At 39.9% G+C, this 20,484-nt stretch overlaps 1 protein-coding gene across 15 annotated transcripts in view; it reads left to right on the top strand.

Moving 5' to 3' along the window:
* Nucleotides 1-20,484, top strand: part of SRPK2 (SRSF protein kinase 2) — a 287,057-nt gene that overhangs the window by 193,270 nt on the left and 73,303 nt on the right. The window lies entirely within an intron of this gene.

Genomic DNA, 20,484 nt, shown 5'->3' with positions numbered 1-20,484 from the left:
TGATATGAGAGAGAATTGTAAGAGATAGAAAATACATATATTTACACGTACATATTCTAGGTACTTTCAAAAGGACTTAAATCTGTTAGAATTAAAGATAGTATACAGCAGGACAGTTAGAGGACATAATAAATTATCTAAAAAGAGCACTGGGCCAGAGCGATGCCTCAAGCCTGTGATCCCAGCACTTTGGGAGGTTGAGTTGGGGGGGCAGATCGCTTGAGTTCAGGAGTTCAAGACCAGCCTGGGCAACATGGTGAGACACTGTCTCTACAAAAAGTGCAAAAAATTAGCTGGGCATGGAGGTAAGGGCCTGTAGTCCCAGGCACTTGGGAGCCTGAGGTGGGAGGAACGCTTGAGCCTAGGAGGCAGAGGTTTCAGTGAGCTGAGGTTGTGCTGCTACAGTCCAGCCTGGGCGGCAGAACCAGATCCTGTCTCAAAAAAATAAAGTACAAATAATAATAATAATAATAAAAGAACAGAGAGAGGAAAAAGTGCACCAGGCTTTTGAGGGGAGCTGATTATAACTCTTGTGTATTGTATTTGACTTTCTGTTTTCTGACTGCTAAGACTAAAAGAAAACTCTCCCTGTCTCTGTATAGCATTGAATTACATAGCATTCATTGTCTGTGGGAAGCAAGCATGCACATTTGTTTACAGAGAAAGATTCTTTCCTGGCATTGTACTTAACGAAAAAGACATTCTGTGGGGTTCTGCCATTGTATGATGTAGTGGGTTATGTTATCAGCTATGATTTCACGGAAGACACAGAAACTATTCAAGTGGAGTGTTCTTGTACTGATGCTTTGTAAAGACCAAGAGTTAAACTCCTGAAGGGCAAGCATGTTGTGTGATGAATATTAACAACAATATGGTCTAGACACCATGCTTTGTGTAGACCCAACTCTGAGAATCCAGGAGAAAGAGAAATGACTATTTATTCAGCTGCTTCTTTGTCATTTAACTTACTGATTTGGACGTTAGTTTTCAGGAATTTGGAGCTCCTGAGCAGTTGGTGAGATGAATTTATTTGCTGCAGATTTTTAAAACTGTAAATCAGATTATATATAGCATTAGAATACATGGCAGAAAATGCAGATATGTTCAGTACATAAAGCACTAATGAATTTTGGGGTCTATATATCTTAATCATTTATCTAGTGGGTGTAGGTCATTTGTTTGTTGATTCAGGAACAGTGTACATTTAGTTACCTGCTAAGAGGAAGAGAAAGTTACTATGCTACAAAAGTATAGGAACTAATCTACTCTAACCTGATTCTTTCATAGGTGCACATACTTACACATAGAATCAGTGTTTTCCTTAGAAAAGAGAGAGTGGATCTTACTTAGCATTTGTCTGAATAGTGGTTATGACCCCAAAGATCTATGCAGTCTAGTAAAAGATAGAGCCAATTTGAAAGGTAACAAGAAGGTGTTTTCCATCCTCCCTTTATTCTGCATTTCTTATACTGTCTTCGATTTTGCTGCTGAGGCCCAGCATTAGGTTCGTCTGCAGGAAGCCTTCTTTTTTCTTTTCTTGTTTTTTCTTTTTTTTTGAGACAGAGTCTTGTTCTGTTGCCCAGGCTGGAGTGCAGTGCATGATCATAGCTCACTGCAGCCTCAACCTCCTGGGCCTGAGCAGTCCTCCCATCTCAGCCTCCTGAGTCCTGGGCTTGAGCAGTCCTCCCACCTCAGCCTCCTGAGAAGTTGGAACTGCAGGCATGTGTCACCACTCCTGGTTAATTAAAAGTTTTTTTGTTTTTGTTTTTTTTGGTAGAGATAGGGTCTGGCTAGAACCATTCCTTAAGAGCTATTCCCCTCAGCAAATAGGCTCTACCAAGCAGGAATGAAAACTGTCTCACTCATCTGGATCTTAAGTATGTGGGTCAGCAGATGTAACTAATACTCTCATCCCCTTACTATCTCTGGAAACCAGCACAGCGGACATCCAAACCCCAAATAAAGGGCTCAGAATAAAGTATTCCACAGCCAGGGCTGATTCTAGGTAACATTCACTGAGCTCTAAATTTCATAGAGTATTAAAGTCAGCATCAGTAAGGTCATTAGAGATAGTAAGGTTCTCTCCTTATACCCGTGCCAGCCCACGGAATTTGGTAAGTAACTTGTATCTTTAGTTAGCATTACATGTGACAGATGCCCTTCTATGAATTTTGTGGTATATTCCACAACAGTTTGTATAAGGTTACTGACATATACATATTCAGGGAGTCCAAGGAATTGATTGGGAATGTCTGGAATAAGACCTGTGGCCTTACCATTTTTTTGTTCTCGGATAAAGAGATAAATCCCCTCACCCTCTGCCAGGACTGGTTGAGGTAAAATTACTAATATGGTGTTTTATCATCCCTGAATACTTTAGTACATTTTACCTACAATCAAGTACATTCTCCTGTAAATCAAAATACAGCCATCAAGATCAGGCATTTAGCACTGATAGTTCACTACTGTTCAGTCCTCGGGCTTATCAGGTACTGCCAGTTGCCCAGTGTTGTCCGTTACATGTAATGAATCTGTGGCAGAGTCGCTTATTTTGTTTTCTTGTTTCTGTAATTTCTTTTAATTTGGAACAGTTCCTCAATGTTTTCCTGGCTTTCATGTCCTTGACATTTTTAAGATTGTAGACCAGTTATTTTGTATGTTTCTCAATTTGGGATGTCACAATAGTGATATTGTCTTTTTGCATTAAATCCTGTCAGATGGTACACAGGTTTGATTTATTCCATTGGAGTTGCTGCCTTCACTTGATCAAGATTGTGTCTGCCAGATATCTCTGGCAGCTATTCTTTTACCCTAGTAATAAGTATGTTGTTGAGAGTTACTTTGAGACTACATATTTAACCCATTCAAATATTTATCCCTGTCCCTGCCCCCACCCTGGGCTGGATTTCTGTCTCAGATGGACTGATTAATTCATGGATCTCTGTTTTATTCAGTGAGTTATAATCAGTTACTCTCCTTATATGTTTTGATGCTTACATTATCCCAAATTTGGATCTTAGGAGCCCCTTCAGATTGGTTCTGTGTCCTTTTGAAATGCCTCAATCATTCTTTGATCGTTTCTTTTTTTGTTTTGTTTTGAGATGAAGTCTTGCTCTGTCGCCCAGGCTGTAGTGCAGCGGTATGATCTCGGTGTCACTGCAACCTCCACCTCCTGGGTTCAAGCAATTCTTATGCCTCAGCCTCCTGAGTAGCTGAGACTACAGGCTCATGCCACCACGCCTGGTTAACCTTTGTATTTTTAGTGGAGATGGAGTTTCACCATGTTGACCAGGCTGGTCTTGAACTCCTGACCTCAAGTAATTCTCCTGCCTCAGCCTCCCAAAGTATTGGGATTACTGGTGTGAGCCACTGTGCCCGGCACTTTGATCATTTACCTTCAAGTACAGTAGGATATGCCAGGTTCATCTTGTATTTTTCCTATCCCAGCCCGGGAGTCTACTCTTTCCACAGAGAATCCTACTCTTTTAAAAATTAAACAATAGGCCGGGCGCGGTGGCTCACGCCTGTAATCCCAGCACTTTGGGAGGCCAAGGCGGGCGGATCACGAGGTCGGGAGATCAAGACCATCCTGGCTAACACTGTGAAACCCCATCTCTACTAAAAATACAAAAAATTAGCCGGGCGCGGTGGCGGGCGCCTGTAGTCCCAGCTACTCAGGAGGCTGAGGCAGGAGAATGACGTGAACCCGGGAGGCGGAGGTTGCAATGAGCTGAGGCCGCGCCACTGCACTCCAGCATGGGCAACAGAGCAAGACTCTGTCTCAAAAAAAAAAAAAAAAGGAAATTAAACAATAATATTTAGAAAGCTAGACCTGGGCATTAGGTGTGCATATTACTTTTGGCTTGTCACTTTCAGATCTCAGTACAGAGCTAGGAACACACACACACTGCTTCCTTTATGTTTATGTTTATTTATATATTTACATATGTATTGAAATCCATGAGTTTATTAATCTGATACATCTAGTACCAGAAGATTCAGCCCAGTTTTCTCCCTTTCTATCTTTGTGGTTTCTTTCTCTGATAGGAAGAGTCTGGGCTCTCCCCATCCTCATTGCGTTGACTTTGTTGATTGATTTTCCTGTATGGTATGAGTCACCAGTGGCCATCACTATGTCTCTCCCTGCCCTCCTCACCTAAGTTGTGCTCTGACATCCTTTGTTGATTGGCCCTGCCTCATGACTTGGGATTGAATGGTCCAGGATGGGAAGGGGAGAGAGAGCTTTCGCAGGCTGGTGGTGTGTGTGAAGTAATCTGAGATATCATTTGTCTTTTGATGTTTCACCTCTTCCTCTTGTTTTCATTGACTTCATTCCTGGAGAGTCTCTGCCCTCAGCTACTTCTCAGTTTCCTCAAAATACATAAAAAAAAAAAAATTCGCAAACAAAAGACATCACATATATTTCTTTTTAAAAGTAAAATTTGCTCATCACAGGAAATGTAGACACTGGGTTTGGGGGGCAGAAGTCAGCTGTGATCCCACTACTCAGCAAGAGCTGCAGCAAGCTTTCATCGTTTATGATCAGCTAGATTACATCTTAACTTTTTACCTCATCTGTACAAGTTTCCCATATTTAAAATGTATGAACCCTCAGCTGTTTTAATAAAAGCATCCATATTTAAAGTTCTGATTTTGCAAAAGCATTGTTCATTGCTCTCGTGTACTTAGCTTGCCTTGGTATTCTCTCTGGAGTGGGACTCTTCATTTCCTCAGAGCTGTGTTCCTACCCGCGTTATCTTAGATCTCCAAGAAGATTATGGCATTATGGACTGGTTCCTGAGCCTTGCTTCAAAACCTGGCTGTGTTGCTTTGTAGCTCCGTCTTCTTGGACAGATTGCTTTCTCTTTAGCCTTTGGTTTTTCATCTATGATATAATTATGTTAATGTTAATATCTAAGATTTTTATGAGGATTTAAATGAAATACATGAAGTTCATAACACAGTATCTGATACGAGGCTCTTAAGAAATAGGAGTTTCACTCTTCTTCTGTCTGTTCTATCGTTCTTCTTTTGGTGTGTTCCCATCTGTACTTCATGCTATACCCGTCAGTGCTGGCTGCCTTAGCTCCCTGACCATGTCTCATGTTGGGTGTGTTTCCTTAACCTCTGCAGAGAGAGCTGTCAGCACTGCCTATCTTTTTTACATATCACCTCTGTTCTGTTGTCTGGGCACAAGCTGTAGTAGCAGGCTGTGCAATTTATTCAGATTCTGCTTCCAAGCCCTGGGGATTATCAGGATCAGGGACAGGGTCAGCCTGTAAACAAACACTGTCAGGAGGCCTTGTGTAATACATGCTTGTTTCATGAGTTTTAGCAAAAAAACCTGTGTCACAGCCAAACCTCCTCTTGTGGGAAGATTTGTGTTTCATGTGGGGTTTTCAGAGGCGGTAGGGGGTGCCTGGTAAACATTCCTAGGCTGCATTGTAAACCCCTGAATTGGAATCCGTGGGAGTGGGACTTAGGACTCCAAATATTTAACAAATTCATCAGGTGATTTTTCTGCACATTGAACACTAAAGTCTGCTCCATTGTAAGGTCTGCATGTATCATTTTTCTAAAACTCCAAGGATACAACCACATGAAGGCACCCTTCATAGTATACTTGCAATGTAAGTGGAATCATTGCTTTGGACTACCTTATGTTCTTTTTCCAGAACCCTTAGCATATACCTGCTACAAGGACGTACTAAATGGTGACTGTAGGAACATCGCCTTGCAATATCAGGCTGCCTGTACTCGCTGTCCTCAGACATGAGTTTTGTTGCTGTCTTAAATCATTCTTAGATAAGTTGGCACCTTTGTACAGTTTTCATCTCTTGGATTATTTCTGGAGACATCAATAGCTGTGGTCTGACTTGGTATGAAAACATGTCATTTCCTTAGAAATGCCTTTATTCAACCTCTAATCAGACCCTTTCCTTTATTACCCACAGTATTGTCCTCCCCATTCGCAACTTATAGTGTGGACTTGTACATTTATTTCTGTGTTCATGTATCTCCTCCTCTCTAGTCTGAAAGGTTCCCTTTGGTTAAGGCCCTGTAGTTTGTTAACTCCACTGCATTTGAGCCATCCACAATGCGGTACGTATTGTTCGTTTATAAAGGCATTTTCTCTAGTGTTGGACAGCAGGTAAGGGATAGGCAGTGTTGATGTTCATATGGATCTGGGAAGGCATGTCAGCATGAGCAGGCTGGCATGCTGACTGGATAATCAGAATATAGGGCCTTTGTTTCTGCCTCACGTTTTCTTAAAATCATCCATAGTGCTCCAGAGTACTTATCTCTCACACCCATTTGAGTGGCATACATTTCATACCTGTAAAAACTTAGGGGCAATATTTTCTTCAAAATACAGCATAAAATATTATACACTCTAGAAACATGTCAGATGATTTCCTTCCTATATACAAATTGCCTTTACCCAGGTATGTCTATTTTCCATCTGTGAAAACTGTAGTCTGGTTGAATTTTAATAACTCACAAAATTTACTGTTGGTGGCTCCATCCTCCCCTTCTCCTTCCCTCCCTGCCCCCCAATCCTCCAAGTCTATGACTTTTCTTATTTTATTTTTTTTACAGCTCCCCCCCGCCTTTTTTTTTTTTTTTTGGAGACGTAGTTTCACTCTTGTCACCCAGGTTGGAGTGCAATGCTGCAATCTCTGCTCACTGCAACCTCTGCCTCCCGGGTACATACAATTCTTCTGTCTCAGCCTCCTGAGTAGCTTGGATTACAGGCATGCACCACCATGCCCAGCTAATTTTTGTATTTTTAGTAGAGATGAGGTTTCACCATGTTGGCCATGCTGGTCTTGAACTCCTGTCCTCAAGTGATCTGCCTGCCTCAGCCTCCCAAAGTGCAGGGATAACAGGTGTGAGCCGCTGTGCCTAACCTGTTTTGTTTTTTAAGGGAAAAAAGCAGAGAACCTTAAAGCTGTTTTAGAATTGATATTTGTACAGTAAAAAGAATAACAAAATAAATATTTGTACAGCCAAGTAATGTTGGCTGTCTTACATCAGAGGTTCTTCACTGGTTGTGGTTTGGACCCTTGGGAGTCCATTTTTGAATGTTTGGAGACATTTGGTTGCCGTAACTGAGGCTGCTACTGGCATCTATTGGGCAGAGTCAGGGATGTTGCTAAACATCCCAGAATGCACAGGACAGTTACCCATAACAAAAATTATTCAGCTCCTAATGTCAGTAGTGCCCAGATGGAAAATCTCTGCCTTAGAAATGTCTGTTTTTCTCTATTAAAATGGTGTCATGTGACTTAAGTATTTTATATCTGTTCCTTTTGATATAAAGATGACCTTTCTTCATTCACAGTTCTTTCACTTAAAATCATTAATGCTGCACAGATACTTAATTCATTATGCTTTTCATTATTAGTTGGCTTAATTTGGCTTACTTCAAGCCTTAAAAAGAAACCCTGTCTATCTATAAGAGCAAAGCAATAGATGCTCTTGAACCTATTACATAAGGCCTCATTACATTTCTTTTATGGAGACCAAGGAGTTTCTGACTCCTGATCTGTTGGTGCTTTAAATTGACAAGGATATTTATGATATAAGCTTTAAATAGCATGACAGGTGAATTCATGGTTTATTCATTGAGGCTTGAAGATGTGCAAAACGTTGTACTTTACTACAGGGCACATAGAGGTAAATGAGAAACAGCCCTACTTTCTAGATTATGGCCTTGTAGACTTTGCCACTAGAATATCAGCTACTTAAGGGCAGAGCCTTGACCTGTCTAGCGTCCCTGTCTCCCCAATAGAACAATCTGTGGCCTGCTGAATACTGACTGAATGAATAGACTGCTCAGATAGCTTTTTTTCATCGTTCTAAGTGTGGTTCATTAATAATAAGTGAGAAAAGGGAAGATATGTGAGTACTTAAAAGGAAGAAGGTTATATTTGAATAGAGGAATCAGAAAAGATGTTATAAGAATCTGAAAGGGACTTTGTCAGTAAAGAATATTTGGATGATGTTGAGAGTATGAGGCACTTCTCAGACTAAATCCTGGAGGCAGAGCAAGGTGTGAGAAGCCCTAACTGCTTGTGTTTTCCTAACAAATGGGGAAACTAAAAATTGATGGTAAAAGATTAGGTTTAAAAGCAGTTTGGGAGCATCATGTAGAGGACAGAGATTAGCGTGAGAAATTTGTGGTGAAGTAACTTTAAAGCATCAGTTCAAAATATTACCAAAAATCCCCACAGAAAACCAAAAGAAAGCAGAGTAGAAACAGAATCCTGGTGTTCTGATCTCTCCTCTTTTTAAAAAACATTTTTACCAGGCCAGGCACGGTGACTCAACACCTGTAATCCCAGCACTTTGGGAGGCGGAGGTGGGCGGATCACGAGGTCAGGAGATTGAGGCCATCCTGGCCAACATAGTGAAGCCCTGTCTCTACTAAAAATATAAAAAATTAGCCAAGCATGGTGGCACGCACCTGTAGTCCCAGCTACTTGGGAGGCTGAGGCAGGAGAATAACTTCAACCTGGGAGGGCGGAGGTTGCAGTGAGTTGAGATTGCGCCACTGCTCTCCAGCCTGGGTGAAAGAGTGAGACTCCGTCTCAAAAAAATAAAAATAAAAACTAAAAACATGTTTAGCAAAAGAGAGTGCCAAAATGTCAGCAGTATGGGGTAAACCTGGGGTGGTTTTTTGAAATATACTTTTATCTAGTTGCTGCAGCACCATTTATTTGGAAGACTTCTCCCCCGACCTATTGATTTGCCTGCCTTTGTCCATCAGTAGACAGAATGTATGGGGGTTTGTTTGTGGACTTCACCTGCTCCATCCCTCTGTTGGTCAATGCTTGCTCTAAGGGTCTGGTTACTATAGCTTTGTATAGCATGCCTTGAATGGGTAGTGTCAGTCCTCCAGCTTTGTGCTTCTCTTCCAGGATTGTTTTGACCTGTCTAGATCCTTTGCATCTGTGTATAAATTCAGAGTCAGCTTATACATTATAAATTTTAGATATGCCTTAATAATATTGAATCTTCCAATCCATTAACATGGTATTGTGTCTATTTATTTAGGTCTTTATTGTTCTCAGAAATGTTTTGTAGTTTTTGGTGTGGAGTTCTTGCTCGTATTTAATCTTTTTCTGACTTTTAAAAATGCTATAATAAATGACAATTGTGTTTTGATGGGTTATAGAAGTGTAACTGATTCTTATGCACCAACCACATGGCCTGTAACTGTGCTTTTTGCTTATTTATTAGTGTTTGTGCATGTGTAAATTTCTCTGGGTTTTCTCTACACACAATCATTTCATCATTTCAGTACAAATAGAGGGTTTTCTTCTTCCTTATGATTCTTTATAAATTATTATTCTTTTTTGCCTCCTTCTTTTATGCATGAGGTTGAATAGAAGTGGTAAGAATAGACCCCCCTTGTCTTGTTTCTAATATTACAGTGAATGTGTAGTTTTTTTTAGATACCTTTATCAGGTTGAGATGGATCATATATTTAAATATAAAGTTAAAACTGTAAAGTTTCTAACAAAAAGTAAGAGAATATCTTCACAACCTTGGGGGTAGGGTAGGATTTATTAGCAAGCATATAAGAAATATTAACTATAAAATAAAAAATTAATTGAACTTAATCAAAATTAAAAACTTTTCCTCATTAAAAGACATTTTTAAAAATGAGAAGATCAGCTTCAGACTGGGACAAGCTCTTTGCAATACATTTACCTGACAAAGAATGTGACTGGAAGGGAATTTCCAGAGTGAGGTTTTGGGAAAATGTTCTATATTGATTAGAGTATATTTATTTGTCAAAAAACAGGGAATCGTACACATAAAACCTTTGACTTTCATTGCATGTAAATATAATCTGAATTTTAAAAAACATTGGTAGTAGCTAGTTACATCTGGATTGTGGAGTTTTGGTTTTTGTCTTCTTTACCTCTTTGTCATGATTTTGTTTTCTGCATTGAGCATATATTTCTTTGTAAATATAGAAGAATATGTGCTTTTACTGCTGAAAGAAATCATAGACGACACAAACAAATGGAAACACATCCCATGCTCATGGGAGGGTAGAATCAATATTGTAAAAATGACCATGCTGCCGAAAGCAGTCTACAAATTCAGTGCAATTCTCATCAAAATACTGCCGTCATTCTTCGCAGAACTAGAAAAAACAGTCCTAAAATTCATGTGGAACCAAAAAAGAGTCTGCATAGTCAAAGCAAGACTAAGCAAAAAGAAAAAATCTGAAGGCATCACATCACCTGATTTCAAACTATACTGTAAGACCATAGTCACCAAAACAGCATGGTACTGGTATAAAAATAGGCACATAGACAACTGGAACAGAATAGAGAACCCAGAAATAAACCCAAATACGTACAGCCAACTGATCTTTGACAAAGCAAACAAAAACATGAAGTGGGGAAAAGACACCCTGTTCAACAAATGATGCTGGGATAATTGGCTAGCCACATGTAGGAGAATGAAACTGGATCCTTGTTTCTCGCCTGAAACGAAAATCAACTCAGGATGGATCAAGGACTTAAATCTAAGACCTGAAACTGTAAACATTATAGAAGGTAGCATCGGAAAAATCTAGACATTGGCTTAGGCAAGGATTTCATGATCAAGAACCTAAATGCAAATGTGATTAAAAACAAAGTTAAATACCTAGGACTTAATTAAACTAAAGAGCGTTTACACAGCAAAAGGAAGAGTCAGCAGAGTAAACAGACAACCGAAAGAGTAGGAGAAAGTCTTCACAGTCTGGCAAAGGACTAATATCCAGAAACTACAATGAACTCAAATTAGCAAGGAAAAAAACAAAAACAAAAAACAATCCCATGAAAAAGTGGGCTAAGGACATGAATAGACAGTTCTCCAAAGAAGATATACAAATGGCCAATAAACATATGAAAAAATACTCAACATCACTAATGATCAGGGAAATGCAAATCAAAACCACAATGCGATACCACCTTACTCGTGCAAGAATGGCCATAATCAAAAAATTAAAAAAAAATAGAAGTTAGCATGGATGCAGTGAAAAGGGAACACTTCTACATTGCTGGTGGGAATGTACACTAGTACAGCAACTATGGAAACCAGTGTGGAGATTCTGTAAAGAACTAAAAGTAGAACTACCATTTGATCCAGCAGTCCCACTACTGAGTGAGTACCTAGAGGAAAAGAAGTCGTTATACAAAAAAGATACTTGCTCACGCATGTTTATAGCAGTACAATTCACAGTTGCAAAAATGTGGAACCAACCCAAATGTCCATCAGTCAATGAGTGGATAAAGAAACTATGGTGTGTGTGGAATACTTCTCAGCCATAAAAATGAATGAATTTTGCAGCAACCTGGATAGGATTGGAGACTATTATTCTAATTGAAGTAACTCAGGAATGGAAAACCAAACATCCCATATTCTCTCACTCATAAGTGGGAGCTAAGCTATGAGGATGCAAAGGCATAAGAATGACACTGTGGACTTTGGGGATTCAGGGGGAAAGGGTAGGAAAAGGATGAGGGACACAAGTACAAACTGGGTTCAGCGTATACTTTTTGGGTGATGGGTGCACCAGAATCTTGCAAATCACCACTAAAGAACTTACTCATATAACCAAACACAGCCTGTTCCCCCAAAACTTATGGAAATTAAAAAAAAAAAAAGAAGCAGAAGTAGTGCTTTTAAAAGGAATCAGTGGGCTAGGCATGGTGACTCACACCTGTAATCCTAGCACTCTGGGAGGCCAAAGCAGAAGGATCACTCAATCTTAGGAGTTCGAGACAGCCTGGGCAACATAGTAAGACTTCATCTCTATTTTTTTTTTTTTTTAAGTGTTTTAACAAAAGGATAAAAGGAACCAGTGTAGGTTTTAAAGAGGGAAGTGCTATATTTAAGGAAGCTTAATTTGAAATCGTAGATGATTGACATTAAAGAGAGAGAAGATACAAGGAGCAGACAAAAGCAAACAATGTCATGGAGGTACTGTCTTTATTATTCGATAGTCTGTTGAGTGTGGAGGGCAGTAACCAAAAAACCCACACACTTCTAAGTCCTGGAATAATAAGAAGAATAGTACCTTCTGGGCATCATTTATTTTAGTATACTCTGAATTGTGAAACCGCTTTTCTTCCCCTTCCCCACTGAGATAGAGTCTCACATTCTGTTGTCTAGGCTGCAGGGCCGTGGTGTGATCACGGACCACTACTACTTCAACCTCCCAGGCTCAAGCTATCCTCCTGAGTAGCTGAGACTACAGGTCTGCATCACCATGCCTGGCTAATGTTTAAGTTTTTTTTTAATAGAGACAGGATCTAGTTATGTTGCCCAGGCTGTTCTTGAACTTCTGAGCTCAAGAAATCCTCCCATTTCTGCCTCCCAAAGTGCTAGGATTGTGGACATGAGTCAACATGCCTGGCACATTTAAAAAATGTTTGTAGGGATGAGGTCTCCCTATCTGTCCCAGAGTGATTGTCATTTCTTTTTTGCATTGGATATTGTTTGGCTATGAAAAAGCTCTGAGCCAAATGTGCAGCCCACCTCTAACAAGTGAACAGTAATTTATAGCATGCATTCTGTATCCTAACTTCACTATAGCATTATTCTGTTTTACTTTTTCTGGGCTATTTCTTCTGTGCCCCAATTTCTTTCTAATTGTGTATCTTATATTGTGGTTTTATAAGCTGCTTCAATTCCTTATAGAAAAAAATAATGTAACATATATTAAAACATCACATCATACCCCATGCATACAATTATGGCTTTCTAATTAAAAATAACTTTTTAAACAAGGTGAAATAATGTTGGCATTATTAGTAGAAACAGTGAAGTCTCGGTTTGGGGAAAATGTTGATGAGTTTGACTATTGATGGAAATATCAAGAAGGTGGTTAGAAATATGAATTGGAGAATCAGAAGAATCAGCAAGCAGGTAGTTTAGTAAAGAGTTTAACCTTGCCTGAAGAGAGATCTGGCCTTTGTCCTTGGAGCCTTCCAAGGGCATAGAGATCTGGGTGCCTTGGGCCATACCTGATAGTCTAACAATGTGGCACATTGAACCTGAGGAAGGTCTTTGAGACCCCCAAACTCTGTGGTTCATGTCAGAAGGGAAGGCAGTTGGTGAACTGTTCCCAAACCTTACACAAATATTATAGTTTTGATAGGTAAAACAGATCATATAATGGTTCGTAAGTGGATTTAAAAAAAAAAAAAAAAAAGATGCAGAGAGGCTGTTCAGTGACAAGCCTTTGAGAAATTTAATGGAATGAAAGAGGAAAAGGAACAAGTACAAGAAATAGACATAGCAGTCAGGGAGGTAGGAGAGCAACCAAGATGTGTGTTCATTTTGACCTGGAGTGGACCGAGCTGGCAGCCGTGGTGTTATTCTGAAGGACACATTCCTGTACACATTCAGTTATGTAACCCAGAGTTTATACTTTTTGAATATAGATGGGCGGTCATACTTGCAGTCATTCCAAATGTCAGTGGCTCTTGTCCTCATTTGTCAGCCCCTGCATAATTTGCCCTTTTGGATCTGAAAGTCCCCAGAGGGGGCACAGGATCTGGACCGGAGTCCCCATGTGTGATCTGTTGTGATCCTCCTTCCTGCTCCTGGCCTGCTGCTGCTGGTGCTGCCATTACCCACTAAGAGAATGCTGTGGCACCTGCCACAGGGCCGTCCCCACTGTACTCAGTGCCAGAACACAGTTATGTGGCATGGGAGTAGTGAGAGACCAGTTCAGATGCCTGCAGCAGTCCCGGGCCATCACACCACAGTGTGCCCACCACCCCTATAGCTAGTGGCCTCACCCACTGGTCCCTGGAGTCCAGTTTAATTTTTAAAAATTTGTAAAAAGAGTTATAGAAGAACTTTTAGTCACAAAAAGACCAAAGCCCGTGCCATCATCACACTCCTCAGATTCTTCTTTGTTTTCTCTTTTCTTTTTGGAGACAGTCTGGCTCTGTCACCCAGTCACTGCAACCTCCGCCTCCCAGGTTCAAGCAATTCTCGTGCCTCAGCCGCCTGAGCATCTGGGATTATAGGCATGCGCCAGCATACCCAGCTAATTTTTGTATTTTTGGTGGAGACCGTGCTTTACCATTTTGGCCAGGCTTGTCTAGAACTCCTAGCTTCAAGTGATCTGCCCACCTTAGCCTCCTAAAGTACTGGGAATACAGGTGTGAGCCACTGCATCCAGCTGAGATTCTTTTTTCTTCGCTTACACTTTCTTCTCAGCTGGAGCAGCTGCTCTGGACGGGGCAGGACCTCCTGTTGATCAGCAGCAGCTGCTGGAGCACGTCCACCAACCCCTACATTACGGATGAGTCTCTCGATTATCAACATTGGCCAGGGCGTTTGCCAACAAACCAGGCCAAAGAGGTTCAACATTTACACCACCTGCTTTAATTAGGGCCTTGATCTTATCCTCTGTGACGGTCACCTCATTCATCGTGCAGAATCAGGGTAGAGTAGATGCAGGCGAACTCGGGGGCTGTGGTGTGGGCGAATGTGGGGCTGGTGCTGTTGGACGCAGTGCAAGTTGCTGGATGAAGTGAGGGCCTCTCCCCAGTGTGGCCGTAGCTTTCCGGGAAGGACTGAGCCCCTTGGCAGCAGCTGGAGTCTGGGTTTAGAAAATGTCGACAATGTGGTGGCTTCTTTGCTCGTTCTCTGTCCCTTCCTCCCTCCACCCCCTTAGGCTCACTGTAGCATAAGGGTTTTTTCCTTTTATGCTCCCAACTAAAAGCTGGAACACTCTTGCAAGTCATTTTGTTAGTTGGGGCTATCCACCAATTCTCTTTGAGGGCCCAGGCATGTTTGATTCTTATTTGGGATCTAAGGTAGTATTCTAAAAACATTTACAAACAGAACCTGTTATGAGTAATATATTTTCTCTTTTATTTCCCATTTGGTGCTAATTTAAAAATGGACTGTATTCTTAGAGTTCTTTATTCAGATTTCACTCCTTAGCATTGATGTTCTGGATTCAGTAGAATTGTTAAAATTTTTTCCTCTTTGTTTTGGATCCTGTTTTAACCTGGAATTGAAGAGTGAAATGAAGTAACGAAGTTCCAGATTTTGTTGGGGATTTTTTGTCTGGTTTATGTTGACTAGGAAGCAGTAATTGAAAGCAGGCTATTTTTTCCCTCATACATTTTTAAAAATTGAGATATAATTTGCAAACAGCATTCTCTACTTTAAAGGGTACAATTGGGTGGTTTTCAGTATATTCACATAATTTTGCAATTCACCATTTTAAAATTCCAGAGCATTTTCATCGTCATTCTCCAAAAGAAATGACTGTCCATTAACAGTCAGTCCCTATTCTCCTTACCCCCCACAACCCTTAGCAATCACTAAGTTACTTTTTATCTCTATTCTGGACATTTCATATAAACAAATACAATATGTCACTTTTTGTGTTTGGTTTCTTTTACTTACAATGTTTTCCAGATTCGTTCTTGTTATACCATGTATTCGTTCATTCATTTCATGATTAATAATATTTCATTTTCTAGATGTATCACAGCAGTTCATATACATTTGGGTTGTTTTCACTTTTGGCTATTGTGAATATGCTGCTGTAAACATTTGTATATGAGTTAAAGTGGACATTTGTTTTCATTTCTTTGGTATGTGTCTAGGAGTGGGAGTGCTGGGTCATATGGTAACTCCATGTTTAACCACTTGAGGAACTGTCAGATTATTTCACCATATGGCTATGTCACTGTATATTCCCACCAGCAATCATATCTTGGTTATAATTTACTCGCCTTTGTCCCTTTTATGTTTACTTTTTCTTGTGACTTACTTGCTTCTGTAATTCTATTATACTGAAAGACTTTTACCTATGTTTTTAAACCTTTGATTGATCCTGTCAATGGCCTCTTCAGCTCTGCTTACTACTCCATGCATTTTCACCATGAGCCTTTAAACCTGAGTGTCTCGTCAGACAATCCACACCAAAATCCTTCCCTTGGACAGTAGTAATTTTGACTGTGTTGGTAACACAGTGAGATGGTGGTGGTCTTTCCAAGACTGTATGGTCTGAGGTATAAAAAAAGAGTTTTCGACTGGGCGCGGTGGCTCACACCTGTAATCCCAGCACTTTGGGAGGCTGAGGCGGGCGGATCACGAGGTCAGGAGATCGAGACCATCCTGGCTAACACAGTGAAACCCCGTCTCTACTAAAAATACAAAAAAATTAGCTGGGCGTTGTGGCGGGTGCCTATAGTCCCAGCTACTCCGGAGGCTGAGGCAGGAGAATGGTGTGAACCCGGGAGGCAGAGTTTGCAGTGAGTGGAGATAGCGCCACTGCACTCCAGCCTGGGCGACAGAGCGAGACTCCGTCTCAAAAAAAAAAAAAAGAGTTTTCAAGATGGAAGGATTTAATAATAGCATTTAGTTTAAGCTAAATTTCAGTTTCAGGAAGATAAAAGCTGACAGGAACAGCGAACTACCTGTGGGAAATTCTCTGGAGACCCATGTGTGGGGCCAGTGATGAGTCAGGCAGATGTTGAGGTGAGGATATATTAGCAAAACATAGCAGATTATTCAGTGAAATTTAGCAATGAAATGATTGTAGCTTCTAGGGAGTGGGGTCAGATTTGTGCAAGAAAAAGCATTTATTTCTTTATCTGAGCATATTTCTAGGCATAAGAGATAAGGTTTGAGTACAGTTGAAAGGCCAGCAAGAAAGGAATTAAATGAGTGATTTTTGGAGCTAATTGATCAGTCTTTTAAAGACTGAAGGCAAGCTTACCTGCAGAACTGAGGAGGGGGTTCTGCATAGCTTTTGTGGTGAGCAGAATAAAGACCATTGTGATTTGTTGTATAATAAATTATCCCCAAACTTAGCCTTAAACAACTTTTTAATTTTGTTCATGATTTTATGTATCAAGAATTTAGAAAAGATAAAGCCGGGATGGCTTGCCCACTGCCTCGTGGTATCTGGGGCCTCAACTGAGACATCTCCAGGGCTTGAGGTGGCTTCATGTCTGGGGACTAGAATTAACTGAAACCTCACATCTGGCCCCTGGGCTAGAAAGATAAACAACTAGGACAGCCTTATGGAGTGCCTATCCATGCCCTTTGCATATGACTTGACTTTCTCACAGTGTGGCAGCCTCGGAGCAGTCATACTTCCTACCTGGCAACTTAGAGTTCCCAAAGGTAACGTATACCTTCCAGAGTGGAAGCTGTGTTCCTTTTATGACCTAGCCTCCGAAGTCACACAGTCTCATCCACTACATTCTTTTTGGTTAGAAGCACATCAGACACTCATTCAGATCCATTATTTAGAGTCCATTTCTTGATAGTAGAACATCAGAGTAGAAGGGATAGTAGAAGAGCAAGTAGTTGGGGAGATACTGTTTCAGCCTTTGTTGAAGAACACAGTCCGTCAGAATACAGCAGGAAATCAATAAAGCAGCCATAAAGAATGAAATGATTTCCTCTGCAGCAACAAGGATGAAGCTGGAGGCCATTATTTTAAGTGAAAAAACTTAGAAACTGAAAATTAGCTACTGCATGTTCTTTCTCATAAATGGGAACTAAACAATGGGTACACATGGACTTAAAGATGGAAACAGTAGACGCTGAGGACTCCAAAAGGGGCGAAGTTGGGAGGGTGGTGTGGCCTGATAAAGTACCTATTGGGTACAGTGGTCACTGTTTGGTTGATGGGTGTACTGGAAGCCCAAACCCCACCATTATGTAATGTATACAAATAACAAACCTGCACATGTACTCCCTGAATCTGAAATAAAATTAAAAAAGAAAAAAGAACTCTATAAGCAAGGGTACTCTTCCTACTGTCAAATGATACAATATTCATAGAAACAGAGATTTGTGTAGTTTGAAAATACCTTATATAAATCAAGACGAAACCTTTATTTTGCAGACATTAAACCTAAAGTTGATTGATAAAGACATATTCGTCCCAGAGCCCGGGAACATTCTAGGGAAATAAAATCAATAAAAAGATGCAGACTTCCAAATATATGTAGTTATAGTTATATAGGTATAGTAAACCCCTTTTTCTAGGACATGTATTTATCTAATTCTCTTTTCATCTGGTATGGATTATAAGCCTTCTAAGCCTAGAGTCTACTAAGTATGTCTAAATTGCTATATTGGGTGCCTAACAAAGGAGTATGTACAAGTTGGTGCATGAGTTAGACTTTCTGATGGTGATTAAACTGGAAAGCATGAATTATTCTTGGATTATAAAACTAGGTGGGGCTTTTGAATGAGGCTCAAAAATCAGTTTTGTTTTCCACATAGAGACCTTTTCTTACTCTTTTTGTGGTCAGTTTGTCTCTAAGACCTTTTTTCTCTTTCTCATTTTTTAGAATAATTAAGAATGTCATTAGAGTAGTTTAGAATTTAGATTATTTACAGTTTATTATGTTTTATTATTTTTTCTTACAGGAGAACGTAACATACGCCTGGGAACATGTCTTCAGTTATATGAGTTAGGCATGGATATGTGCTATAATATACCCTTGCACTCTGTGAACAGCAGAAGCCTGAAAATAACAATAGGTCCTAACCTTTGGAAGAAACTTAATTTTAGTTATATTTTGAGGTTGGAATGTGGATAATTAGGGCTTTTAGTTTTAAACAGCCAGAGAGCTGTTTTCTGAGTTATTTTAATTGTCAAATTTTTTTAGTTACTAAGAATTTTTTCTTTTAGTTATAAAATAAATCTTATTTCTTTTTCTATTTTTTAATTTTTTCTTTTAAAATAAATCTCATGTCTTAAGTGGATTCTGATTTCTGAATTCTACTTTGACTCAGTTAAGATTTTCTCATTCTAAGATCAGTTAATGTTTCTTCGGTTCATAACTCAATATATTATACGTTTATTTTTCCGAAACATAATTAAGTACCCAGAAATGAGCCCAAAGTTTTTGAGTAGATACAAACAACATCCAAGTTCATGTACTAAACCTCATGTTCTTTGTTCTGGAGAAAAGCCCTTTTAATGATCTCATATAACGTCTACTCCTCCTTTGCCCATGAGACAAGGAGAAGGTTAAGAACAAGAAAGAATTAGAAATAATATATAAAAACTATCATAAAGTCCCAATACACATTGCAGCCTACAGAAAGTGGTAAAATTCTTAGGCAGAAAGACCACATGACTTATTTTGCAGCAAACTGTTAGGCCAGAAGACACTAGAGAAGTACATTTAACATACTCAGGGAAAGAAAATGTGAGTCAAGTATTTTACATCCAGCCAAACTGACCTTCATTTATACACATCTCATACAAACTGTTATATACATTTAAGCACTGAGGGAATATCATTCTTTTGAACACTGAAGGGAACTTCCAAGAAAAGAAAAGAAAAAAAAAAGCTTCTAGCGACCCAAATCAAGGAAGAGGCCTGTATAGACATACAGACTACTTTCATAAAAATACGAAGTATACTTGAAAAATCAAACCTGTAGTGTTCCTCTGGAACACTTAGCTTACAGAATACTATTAAATGTCTTAACTAGACAGTTAAATGGACTTAAAAGATCGTGTATTTGGTTTTCATAGAAATTTAAGGGTAAATTTTATAACAACATATTTTGAAGCAATGGTTTGGATTCTTCTGTCAAGATATCCTAAGGAGATAAATACCTGTGTCTGGCATTATGTATGTAAGAAATAAAGGGAAAATGTTAGTAATAGACCAGGTGTGGTAGCTCACTCCTGTAATCCCAGCACTTTGGGAGGCTGAGGGGGGCAGATGATTTGAGGTCAGGAATTCGAGACCACCCTAACCGACATGGTAAAACCCCGTCTCTACTAAAAATAGAAAAAAATAAAGATTAAGTGGGCCTAGTGGCAGGAGAATTGCTTGAACTTGGAAAGTGGAGGTTGCAGTGAGCCTGGATTGTGCCACTACACTACAGCCTACACGACAGAGAGAGACTCCATATCCAAAAAAAAAAAAAAAAAAAAAGTTGGTAATAGTGTACGTTAACTCTCTTTAGTTAGGGAGTCCGAGATTTACAGGGTATCAGTATACTTAAAATACATTCAGTGAAGTTGAACATTTAGTTGTATTTGTATATATGAGACAAAAAAGCTTGTTACCCAAATTACAGAGTCAAGTAAATCTCTAGACATAGCCTTTTAAAAACAGCCACGCAGGGCTCAGTGACTCACACCTGTAACCCTAGCACTTTGGGAGGCCAAGGTGGGCATATCACCTGAGGTTGGAAGTTCGAGACCAGCCTGACTAACATGGAGAAACCCCGCCTCTACTAAACATGCAAAATTAGCCGGGCATGATGGCGCATGCCTGTAATCCCAGCTACTCGGGAGGCTGAGGCAGGAGAATGGCTTGAACCTGGGAGGTGGAAGTTGCAGTGAGCTGGGATCATGCCGCTGCACTCCAGCCTGGGCAACAGAGTGAGACTCCGTCTCAAAAAAAACAAAAAGAAACAAATGAAAACATACCCACTAGCCATTTATGA

The sequence above is a fragment of the Chlorocebus sabaeus genome, chromosome 21 (genome assembly GCF_047675955.1).
Source record: "Chlorocebus sabaeus isolate Y175 chromosome 21, mChlSab1.0.hap1, whole genome shotgun sequence".
NCBI classification, from domain to species: domain Eukaryota; kingdom Metazoa; phylum Chordata; class Mammalia; order Primates; family Cercopithecidae; genus Chlorocebus; species Chlorocebus sabaeus.
The sequence above is the reverse complement of the archived record's forward strand: the minus strand, read 5'-3'. Positions and strand labels throughout refer to the sequence as shown.